General features: G+C 43.9%; 1 protein-coding gene across 2 annotated transcripts in view; it reads right to left on the reverse strand.

Annotated features, from left to right (window-relative positions):
• TGFBR3 (transforming growth factor beta receptor 3) overlaps positions 1–12,333 on the reverse strand; it is a 486,836-nt gene that overhangs the window by 204,315 nt on the left and 270,188 nt on the right. The gene's annotated exons all lie outside the window — the stretch shown is intronic.

Here is a 12,333-nt window from a genome sequence, read left to right on the forward strand (position 1 = left end):
AAAATAAGAACCACTTTGCACCCTTCAAGAATCTTTGTACTTGAAATCCATGAAGCTACTCACCAGTCCAGTTCTAGTCATGCACATACAGACACTCACCTTCCACTTGCTCCATCAAAATCTGCAGACCAACAACATAGTCATCCTTGCATTCTGAAGCACCCTGTTTTCAATTCCCCATGATAGAAATCACAAAACAATATAAAATTTAAAAAGCTTGTCGACTGCTTTAACATTAAACTGTTCAACACGCTCAACCACACCATTACTTGCTGTGTGAACATGTTAATGCCACGGACGCATGAATTTAGCAGAGACTAGTACAAATGTGATGCCACTGACATCAAATGGCCATGCAGTGACAAAAAAAAGCTATTTCTTTGCTTTATTTAAGTGCATATGGTTGAATTTTTCAACCTTTTACACTAATCAAACCAACATAATATATTATCAGGAAAACTCAAGATCCATACAATCACTTTTTTTTTTTAAATCAATCAATCATAAGATAAAAACGAATATATGAAAATGACAAGTGATTCAAAATTGGACCAAATAAATCTGCTTTGTTTCCTACATCTAAAATAGTATTTTCATGCTTTTATGTGTATCTTAAAATCCATAAATTAAAATTATCTAATACATGACTCAATCTAAAAAGAAATATATCACTATACATTATAATTCGAATAAAATATGTTTTAAAAAAATAAACAAATCTCATAAGACTGCTGTAAAGTAAAAAGAGAGCCACGGGGAGCTCGCAAGTCAAATCACAAAACTTTGTTAAGATAATATCCCTCAGCCAAACATAATACACAGCGGAAACCACCACATACGATTCCACTGCAAAGACCATGCTTCAAAATTGGTCCGATTCATGTGTGGCAAAATTTGCATAGGCTTTAGCATAACAAGGTCCCAACAAAGGGCAATGCATCAAGATATGGCATGCTGTTTCAACTTATTTTCCACATAGCTGACAAAGGCGCTCCTCCAACCGAATCCCCTGCCAAGCACCCATATGGGTGTAGACAGGCAGGATATCAAAGCGCAAATACATAACTAAACGAATCAGGGCAGGCAGTTGCCACTTTATTAGTTATTGCTGCGTGCTCCGGCTAAAGCCCCTTTGATGATTATACTGTATATATTTGCGCCTTTTCTCAAGGGAAGTCAAGGTAAGGACAAAATCATGGTCCCGACTCCTGCAAGAAAGTTTGTTTAGAAAGAGCAGAACATCCTTTTCCGTGCTACATGAGAAAGAGAAATCCTGGCAGTGCGTCAGGACCATACGATCTAGATCTCTAAACCATGTGCTACGGGAGTAGCGCATGGCATGGGCCACAGTACAGTGCAATAAAGATTTATAAGTGCCTTCACAAACTTTATATTCACCCAAAGTTTACTGGCAGCAATGGTCCACTGGGACAATAAAGACTGGAAACCTAGTTCCAATCGGAGGACTTCCATGGGACTCAGCTAGGCAGGCCTAGTAGGGACCATAGAACTCAGGCCTCCAATTTAGGCAGCCAGCAGATTGCCCTTTTTCGCAGGACCTCCAGAACATATAATATGCCTGGCACTATTTCTGTCTTATAGGACACTAGCTTTGCTTCCAGGGAACAAGCGACCCCCCCAAGTATCAGTTATTTTCTTAATGGCCAACCATTTGCCCAGGCTTTCGGGACAACTATATCATATAAATATGAGAAGGAGGGAGATACCTTAACCTGAATGCCCAGATACCTATATGTGTCAGTTTGGGCCTATTTAGTGGTACCAAGCTGCCAACGAACTTTAGCTCCTCCATATGCCTTCTTTTCAATTGACATACTTTTGGTTTTCTCCATGTTTATCCGTCGGCCATTCAGGCCAGCATAGGTGCACAGGGCATTTAAGGAGTGTTGGAGACGCATAGCTGTTCGATCAAAGATAACAATGTCATCCGCGTAGGTAAGACATGTTACGGCTACGTGGCCAAACTGCGGAGGGTGGGAGTGCACCTTCTTCATTGCCATACATAAATTATACAGTAATGGAGCCAATGCGCACCCTTGCTTTAAACCCACATTTGTCAGAAAGGATTGTGTTAGTATACCATCCTGCAATAAACAATCTTTGACATGTGTATCTGGTGCAACTGCTTGATAAAATAAAGAAGGGAGGGATCAATGCTGCAGTCAGCTAATTTCTCCCACAACCTTGTACGAATAACGCAATCAAATGCCGAAGTGAAGTCGACAAAACAAACATATAATGAAGTTCCAGGGTAACTAAACACATCTGAAATTAGATTTGATAGAACCCAAAGTGGGTGTTGGGTGCCAAAGCCCTTTCTAAAGCCAAAATTGTGTGCACTTAGTTAATGATTTGTGTGAAACCAGGTGGTAAGCATGTCTAGCAAAATGGTGGCAATAAATGAGGAACTACAGTCTAACATAGTTAAGAGTCTAAAGCATCCTGGATCCATCTTAGAGTCCCGTTTGTACACTGGAATCAAGATTGAATTTTACCAGGAAGTAGGAGAAAGCTACGGAGAAAATCCCAACAACAACAACTTGTTATCAAGCTAAAAATCACTCAGATCAATCCGCCGGAATCACAACAATTCAGCCACAGATAACAATACACATTAACTACAGCATAAGCTTTCAGGAAAAGCAGAGCATTCTTTAAGGTTATCTGACACTGCATGAGCCTTCTAGCTGATCCTGAAACACCGCCATATAAAGACAGGTTCAATGCCATCAGCAAGTTCTTCACAGAGAAATCTGACATCACTAGTCAATTTGTTGACCAAAGGCACACCATAGATACCCCACATCTCACCACGAGATTTACCAAAATGACCCAATTTCAGGACCATAGCCCTTGCAGCTCCGTATATCAACTGTACAGGTATTAAGGCTCCCATCAACCAATATGATTTCCTCCCTGCCTCCACCTTGAAAACCATCACAGGGAAATGCCTCAGACAGAACAGAAGGCTCCCAACAGAAGGCATTTTTTATGCGCAGTGAAGACGGGACAAATCCCCTCTCTCCTGAAGCCCACAATGAACCCACAGGACATGGCTTTCTGTTGCATCACTGTGCGCCCACCCTTCATCAGGATGACAAGTGAGAACACGTTGCCCTTTCAACTACGTACAAGTGTCTCCCAGCACAACCTAATACAAGCCTACCAATTGCACTTCCAACCAGGATGCAGCTCCGAGACTGTCCTGGTCCTCATGACACCTTCCATATCGTGGAGAAGGAAGACCCCAGCCTACTGGTACAGCTGACCTCTCTGTCAACTGTTATACATTTCACCACAATGCTCTCCAACAACATCTTTCTTGGTGACCACAACCTACGAGGAGCGCAAGCAACCAAGAAACCCATGGAAGCACTTTTAAACCGCCTCGACTTCTTACCATTAAACAGATTGTCACAGAACCCACTGAGATCAGAGACAACACACCTACACTAGTAACAGTATCTTCAGTCAGCCATCTACTGCTTAACACTCCTACCATTAAATCAGGCTGAGCACCTGGCAATATGTCTCCACTTCATCACACACCACCCAACCACCACCACCAATCAAAACCCATTTAGACACAACATTGCTCTTTCAGAAATATTCTTCAATTATCAGATGCAGTCAACATGTTACTATACCAGACACAGCGTAAAGATTTCCTTCCAAATGTGTAAACCTGCATCTATTTCTTCAAAGTAAAAAGAGAACATTATGGCTACTGTGAAGAAATCTAACGAGATCCAGTTTCGAGACGCAGTGATTATTCTATTTCAAGATCTGTCTCAGTCCACACTAGCTACATATAAGAGCCTCCGTCGACTCACTGGATCACTGGATCACGGTGGGATAGGAGCATCAAGAATAAATAAAGAATACATTGGTTACCCATGCAAACATCTCTTTACATTAAGTGGACACTGCATTCCACATCCGCAAAGAAGACACAGAAAAATGATCTTTGGGCCAAATAAAAAGTAAGAGGTCCCTGAGCCCTGGCAGCCCTGAAAAGATACAGGGCCTCATTATGAGTCGGGCGGTAGGGGATACCGGGAACCGGTAAGGAGACCGGTGCCGGTAATCCCCTACCGCCCGATTCCGAGGTCCCCTAACGGGAACCGCTAGGGACGTGTGGTCAGACCACATGTCCCTTACGGGTCCCGTCAGAGGACCAGGCCGCTAATTACGGACCTGCCATTAGCAGGCCCGTAAATAGCGCCTTCCCCATTCCCATTGAGCCCTATGGGGGCTCAAATGGGAATGGGGAATGGTTGGTGCAATGGGGACTTACCGGTCCCACCAGGGTCGGACTAGACCGGTAAATTCCCATTGCACCACACCAGACTCGGTCCCGTTATTGGTGGCAGTCATCTCGGAATGAGGCCCACAGTTGGAAAAGTAGAAGAAGGGGCTCTAATCAGGAAAAGAGACAAGCGGGAGGCATATCTACCACAACATTTTGAGAACTTCCTCCAAAAGCCTGATTGGATTTGATTTAATGTAACTATAATTCGGCCAGAATTATGTTAGTTGATGTATGTTAGGGGGCTGTATATTTTTAGGATAAGGCCACTTTCTGAATAGTTCAGTGTTAACGAGCATTTCGTCAGTGGTCGAGCGGTTCAGATTTACAGGGGCTAGCTGGAATTTAGAGTAACTGGGGGTGCGGTGGGGGTTATAGCATTCTGGGCCTCAGTACAAGTTTGCCGGTATTCTGTTGTAAATCTGCCAGAATACTGCCAAACGGAATTACCATTACTACTACCGCGCCACTTGGTCCGGTGGAATGACTGCCGGATTACAAATGATGGTATGGCGGTGTTATTCCCCATTTCTGTCCACATGGGTTTCGGCAGAATTACCACTGGCGGTTATTCCACCCGCAGCAATTCTGCAGATTTTGCTGATTTTTGGTGGTAAGGCGGCGGAATTACTTTCAGCATTTCGCTGGTGGTTTTTCCTCTGCCTCACCACCGAAGTTGTAGTACGGCAGTGCGGTAATGCAGTGATAACAGAGTGACCACTGCATTATCGCCGTTTTTCCCCTCACCACTATACCAAAGGGGAAAAAGCAAATTGTTTCTTAGCTGCCACATTGCGGCAACATAGACCATGAAACTACATGGCATCCCAATGGAACCCGGAGGGAACAAACAACAGGGGAAAATGGAAATTAAAATGAGTGCACAATCTTGTGGCCGATCTCTTTAAAACAATATCTGGCTGTGAATTCACCGCTTGCCACTCCACCGAGGATGCAGAAGGTTTGGAGTGCACAATCCTCACCTAGTTACAGCATTCACTGTATAACCATATATAAAAACGAAATGTGGCGCAATCATTCAGATTCTCTCTTTTTTTCTGTAGTTACAGCATTAGTCTATGGGTATAGGATATGGGTGTGTATCCATACTATTAACGGGGAGATCTCGGAAAAATTCCCAACTTTCAAAGGGCTTCATCAACGGGCTGTTATGATGCCCATTTCATTTAAATTGCAGCTCAGCAGGGCGATGAGCCAGAAGCAGATGGTTGCAGCTTTCCACCCAGACTGAGGTTTGACCAGCCTATGTTTTATGTGCCCCGATGCCAATATCATTCTGGAAGAGGTACATCTATAAAACATTTAAATGCATCATGGTTCCACCTCTTAACTATGATGTTCAATGCTATTCTGATCCCTGGCACTGCATCAGGATCAATGACAGAGTCAACCACGTCCCTAGCACTAAACCCAGCCCTGGCACTCTCAGATTGCGCTCCTTGTCATCACATTGCCCTGCTCAACAGTCACACGAAGAAGATCTCAACTAAGCTCTTAGCCACACGATTCATGAGGACTTGGTCTGCTCTCATCATCTCGCCAGATATGGAGGGCTTTCTAGGGAATCAAGACACTACCATTCGCAGGGCAGTTAATAATATCGACTGGGGCAGAGGTTCAAGTCGAGCATTTGCAGTCTGGGCTCTCGATACCGACAAGATGCTCGATAGCATTGAATGATCCTTTATCAAGCAGTTATTGAACACCCTTGGTTTTGGAGCTCCGCGTTAATGCCACCGATAACAAGAGGCTAGAAATACCTAGAGGCACCCAACAGGGTTGCCCGCTCTCGACATTATTTTCTGCATTATCTATGGAGCCCCTCAATCTTATTCTCTCGGGGTCTCACATGAAGTGGCATTGACTGACTTTGGAACATTCTTACTGCACGTGGTGCCTAAAGTGAACTGTTTTCAATGTGTGGCAGGGCGCATAAATAACCACACACAATCTAAGCTTGCACTACAACAGGATACCCCGAAATAATACAGAGGTTTTAAGATGCTCTTACTTTCACCTGGGCTCAGGATAGATTGCAATATTTAATGATAATAATGATAAAGATGTGTTATTTATGTAGCGCCTTAATCCATACAATATCACCAAACCGAAATTGGTACTCATTTATCGACCTCAGAAGGATGAAAGGCTGAGTTGGACTTGCTGGGGTTCGAACCTGCGACCTGCAGATGACGCTCAGAGTGCAGCAGCGAGCGCTCAACCTGCTGAGCTATCTTACCGGCTACTTATCTTATTTAAGGCTTCATCTCACCGGATTATGCAGTTCTCTTTATAAAGCAAACATTTTAGCCCCTTGGAAGGCAAGCAAAGTGGAGCTCCAATAATGAGACACAAAGGACATGTTTTGGCTACACTGGATTTCAGCTGTAAAGATGACCCTGGTTCCCTACCTGCTACATGTATGTCGAGCCCTAACTATAGAGATTCCAGTGGTCATGCTTAACACGTTTCAAGGTAAGTAATTAGCATTCATATGGGGAAAGGTTACCATAGCATTCAGCATAGAGTTCTAATGCGGAGTCCCCTTGTAGGTGGACTGGGTACCCCAAACATAAAGAGCTACCTCTTTGCCTTCCAAATTAGCTCACTCTTGAAATGGTCCTTGCCATCTGTGACTTGTGGTTGGAAAGATATTGATCACAGAAGTACTGCGCTCTTGATGTCTAACCTACCATTTGTCTCCAGAAGCTCTAGTCATAGGAGAGGGAACCCTCTCTCAACTGCAGCATCCTCTCTGAGTTCCTGGGGTAGAGGTGTTCACATAATTGGGGTATCCCCAGGCCTGTCGCACCCACATTTTAAAAAAAATTGTTTCTGCCCCAGATTGATCAAAGGGTACTGGTCCACCAGGGAATGCCAGGAACACCACACACTCCATCACCTATATTCCAAAGGGAAACCCCTAAGATGTGTTGCCTGGAAGACCAAATTACTTTGCGGCAAAGAGGAACGGGTTTGTTATGTACAACGTTGCCACTGGGTGTCATACAGGGCGGTTGGGGCAGTGGGTTCCAGGGCCCCTAGAGGCATAGAGCGCTCACTATATGAAGGTGTGCATACAGGCAGCATCTCTCGTCTATAATGGCTTCTTGATTCTTCAAGCCCAGCTGACACACAGACGTACATGGTTACACGGCAATGTAAACATGGAATCTCTACCTCCGAGGAATCCTACAGGCAATTCTGGCAAAGGGCCCATAAGGCTTCCAAGTGTACTTGAGGTATTGGGTTTGCATACAAAGTCTTTTTCCATTGGTATATGAATTATTTTGGAATTCATACAGTTGCACTCAGCTCTCCCCCTGAGCTTTGGGGAAATGTGTTAAACTTGGAGCATTTGACACATGTGGTGGAGGGGTCTAAAAGCACAACCCTACTGGAAAGAGGTGACCGCCCAGATCAGAGAAACCGCCTGGATGCATTTACCTCCAGAGCCCCAGGTGATAATCCTCAGAGATGGAGATGAAGCAGGAAATCACCTGATGCATTGTATGCTCTCAGCCTTAATTACTCACCTTTTCAAGGATGACCTTCACACTCCAGTACAACCTTCAAAGCCTCCCAGTGGCCCAAAATTAGGTCTTTGGTGGGTCAAGGTTTGGAGGGTTCTGGCTATGGATAAAATCTCTGCATTATACACCAGCATACTTGAAAACTTAGTTTGCCTTCATTAAATAAGTTACAGGTAGAGAATATTTATATCATGAACATTGTCTTGCAGCTGCAACTTGCAGAGTTATGGTGTCTCCCCTTCGTGTACACAGTGTTGTGGATTCACTCAGATACGGTCTTATGATGGGCTACTGAGAATCTGACGGAAACCCCTCCCATTGCTGAGATGTTTTTTCTTCCGTTTTGCTTTTCTTTTTGCTCCCCTTCTTCACCTGATACCTGTAAAGAGTGATCATGGATTGGTAGGGCATTCTGTCTCTCAGCAATCTATTGTCACTAGCAGCTGCCTTTCTGCTATGTATGAATACTTTCTCGCATGGTCATGAATGCAAAACAAAGCTTTAAAAAAGATAGCAGTGCACTCCTATGTCCTCTGCTGGTAATGGCCGGAATGAATCATGGATATGATGAGTTCGCTGCTCCATCTCAGCTGTAGGCATGTTCCTGTGGCTGGGCTTGGGTGTAGTGTCTTCAGTATATTTTGGACTTGTAGTGCCATGGATGTGCTTCTGATCTAGTGTCCTGTGTACATTGGAGGCAAGCAGCAGTTGAGCATTCTGGACTTGCAGGAACAAGTGCTTGCTGCAATTGCAGCACATGGATTGTGCTGGGAATCTGATGGGCTGGTTGGAACGTCCATGTGTACTAGGTTAATGGTGTCTGCATGTTCCGATAGTGGGAGTGGCAGTGCCCTTGTTAGCCTAGGGATGCAGTTCTCTCTGTGTGCTTATATTTGGGGGTTGGGGTGCAGCACTTGGTATGCTGGGATGGTACTACCCACTTACTTTGGTTGGGCTGGCCCTGACCTAGTACGTTGGTTGGGCTGGCACAGGCAAGCTGGGCTGGCAACGCAACATGTACTGCGCAAATAGAACCACCCACATAAAGGGTGCTCTCCCCCTGAAGCTCATCACATTCACATCAGCTTGAAAGACCAGTTCTGGCATTGTACTGCAAGCCTCCTCTAGAAGCCAGAGCCACTACCAGATCAGATAGACCACTCCCCTCTGATCCACCAAAGCTCTGCTGAAAGCCATGCCAGGGTAGGGGGGCTCCCACCAGCCACTCAATGAGGCGCTCTGGGGACTATCAGAATAGAGCACCTCAGGTAGACATGAGGAGAAGGAGGTAGAAAGGGGAGCAGAAGAGTCACCTTGAGGTGCAACAGATAAAGGGAAGGGTAATAAAGATGATGCATGTGGGGAGGAGTGTAATTGTAGCTGCAGATTCCAGCTGAGGCTACTGCTCGTTCTTCAAGCCGTGCTGGACTTAATGAACAGTTAGTCTCCACTAACAGCAGATCTAGGGGATACAGTTAATGAAAATTAACGGAAATTCTATATGGGGTTTGGGGGAGTTGCATATGCATGGCAGGAAAAGGCCTGGGAGTGTGCTGGGATTTATCTTTCTGATTAAATATCTGTAATTATACCAGTGGTGGAGGCTGGATTTGATGCCAGTGGTCACAAAGGTTCACAGGGCACTGGTCAATGGCATTTCACTACATGGGGACAGCGCAAGGCACACACCAGGAGATGATAGGGGACCTCCTCAAATCCTTCCCCTACCTCTGAAATGAGTCCCATTGAAGACCAGGCACATTTTGAGGGGCACCTTCCCGTAGTAGTGATGCAATGGGTACAGTTCTCCCACCTGCTGAATACATACAGGAAACATATTCAGATCAGATCTGACTATCCAGTAAAGATGGCTGAAATTCACAATCGGGTGCCTATTAGGGGAAACTGTGCCAAGGGTAGGGTAGAAGGGGAAGGTATGGGCAGGGATACTGCCCTGCTGGCTTCACCCAGAAGGAGTTGAGATTCATTTGACCATTAAAAGAAGATATTCCCCATGGGATAGTGAACTCATGTCAGGAAAGCAAATGCAAAACATATGTTTGAGTTCTGGATTAACCCATTGGCAATATAAAAACAAAAAACTCCCTGCAAGAAAGATGTTTTCGTAAGGGTAGAATTATTTGGATTTCAACAGATATGATGCCCATTAAGTATCTTCCAAATATAATTGGAAAGAGGCCAGTAGGGAAAGTCCGTGTTATGAAATAATTGTATTTATTTAATGAAAAAGTCCAAGCAAACATGGCCTAAGTACGCGTCGGTCATGTTATTTCCAAACCAAACATTAAAACAACTCAAAATAGTGTGCACAATTGAAATCTGTGACCTATTCTGCGTGGGAGGATACAAGAACCCCAACAGACAGTCTAGAGAGTAGACATTTGGTGGGCAACTTTTGAGACACTGCCGCCCACGCTCTTGTTCCATCAGGACACTGCTGCATGCTGGCTGATTGTGCATAGTGTTGTTGTGTGTGAGATAAGGGCAAGGACCCTCTTTTTTTGAAGGGGGCCTGACTCCAGAGGGTTGAGGCAAAATTATAGAAAAGAGATGGAGTCAAAGGCTACCCTTGTCATTAACGCTCTGGTAGTTTTCTTTTATAAGCAGTGGAGCTAAGATAGCATGTATCAGTTAGCTCTTACAAAGAACACAAGGGAGTGGGATTGTTTACAAGCAAAAAACAATGCAAATTATTTATTCACATAAAAAAAGGTTAAAACAAGGGCAGATGCCATCCTAGGCACAAGAAAAATGCATTGCATACAACTCGCAATTGATTATGCATATAGGTGGGTTAGTAAATCTGAGGTGACCGTTATTTCATGCATTGCTGGTAGTGAGGCAATATGGAAACCTTGTCCTATGGAATCTTGGAACACGATGATGCTAAAAGAGTGCCAGGCACCTAAGGTAGTGGGAGCGTCATGGCTAAACGTTGTTAGGTGGCCAGGTATCAGATGTATCTCTGGCGTAAGATTAATCTCCGTGGATTGGGCAGGTGGTCTCTGGTGTGGCCAAACTGGGGTCCAGGTAGGGGTAGATGAGAGGGAATCTCTATCTTGCAAACACGGAGTGGTGCAGTGGTATGCTTTGAGCGCGAGCTGTGTAGCTAGCTCCGGGTGAAGTCTGCTGTTGTCAACAGCTGTTGTCAATAGCAGACAAGGGTAGCCTTTGACTCCATCTCTTTTCGACGATTGTGCATATTGACAATACTGTAAAGGTTGCAAAAAATGACCAAACTAAAACATGGATGACTTTATTGGTCTGATCAGATTGTATTTAAATGTGGATATCAGATGCACAGAGATGCTATAAGGAACTTACAGGGAATGGAAAATCTAGTTCTGTGATTCACCCTTTTTTTAATCGTGTGCGTTATATTAAAAAGTAGAATTTCTATTATGTAGTATGTTGTTTATGTTTTATATTCATGTTTGATTCCTGCTTCATTTTCTGTTTTAAAGGAACAAGCCACATAACCACACAACTCCAGGTCAAACTCCAACATTAATGTAAAAACCAAGTGAAAAGGGGCTAAACGCTAGACTGCAAGAACACTTAGAAAGCAGGGGATGTTTAATGATTTTCAACCAGGAACAAACCTTCTGAAAGCAAGAGACCAATGAGGTCCAGCAGCCTCGGTGCTATTTGATCCTATTGTATAGGCTGAATATACAGGCTGGTTTGCAGGATATATATTTGCTCTGGTTCCACTTCTTACATTGAAGGCATTAATGACAGACATAGTAGAGATGCCCAGTACCTTAAAATATTAGGAGACTCACCCTGCACACAACTTGGAGATACAAGTGATCAAAATACTGTAGCTGGTTAACTGTACCCAAGTACACTTCTACTCAATGATAATCCTTCATGTGTGAGATATGTTTGTCCAGATTATGCAGGCAAAGACCCCAAGAGACACGAATTCAGAAATCCTAACCAATGAAGCCTTCTTCCAAGATAAGATTCATATCTGAAATAAAAAATGAGGGCCAAAGCAAAAGGAGCCAAACAATGAAGAAGCAAGAGTCTGTCAGTAACACTGTCTACCCTTGAGTTGGATCCTCAAATTGTTTAAATTAATTGTTTCCCTTATAATTGGGAAATATCAAAATTTCCAATAGATGCTAGTCGCAAAAATCCAAAAGGCTGTCGGTTCCTTGGCTCCGATACGTGATACAGAATTCCTCATAGCTAGAGGCCCACTGTAGACAACTATGAGTTTGAATAAAGTAGAATCCCAGTTTCCTTAGTACAAGGACCTATGGACATTTAGATAAAAGTAATCTGTGGTAGGTTAGAAGGAGACAGACCAGTTTTTGTCATGTTTAGCAAGTGATGTATTTAAATTATAATAAATGCCTTTCTATCCCTATTGTATGGGTTTCCCTACCTGCTAACTAGTGTGTTCATCGTCAGTGGTGT

Source organism: Ambystoma mexicanum, chromosome 1q (genome assembly GCF_040938575.1).
Source record: "Ambystoma mexicanum isolate Mex_15411 chromosome 1q, UKY_AmexF1_1, whole genome shotgun sequence".
NCBI lineage: Eukaryota > Metazoa > Chordata > Amphibia > Caudata > Ambystomatidae > Ambystoma > Ambystoma mexicanum.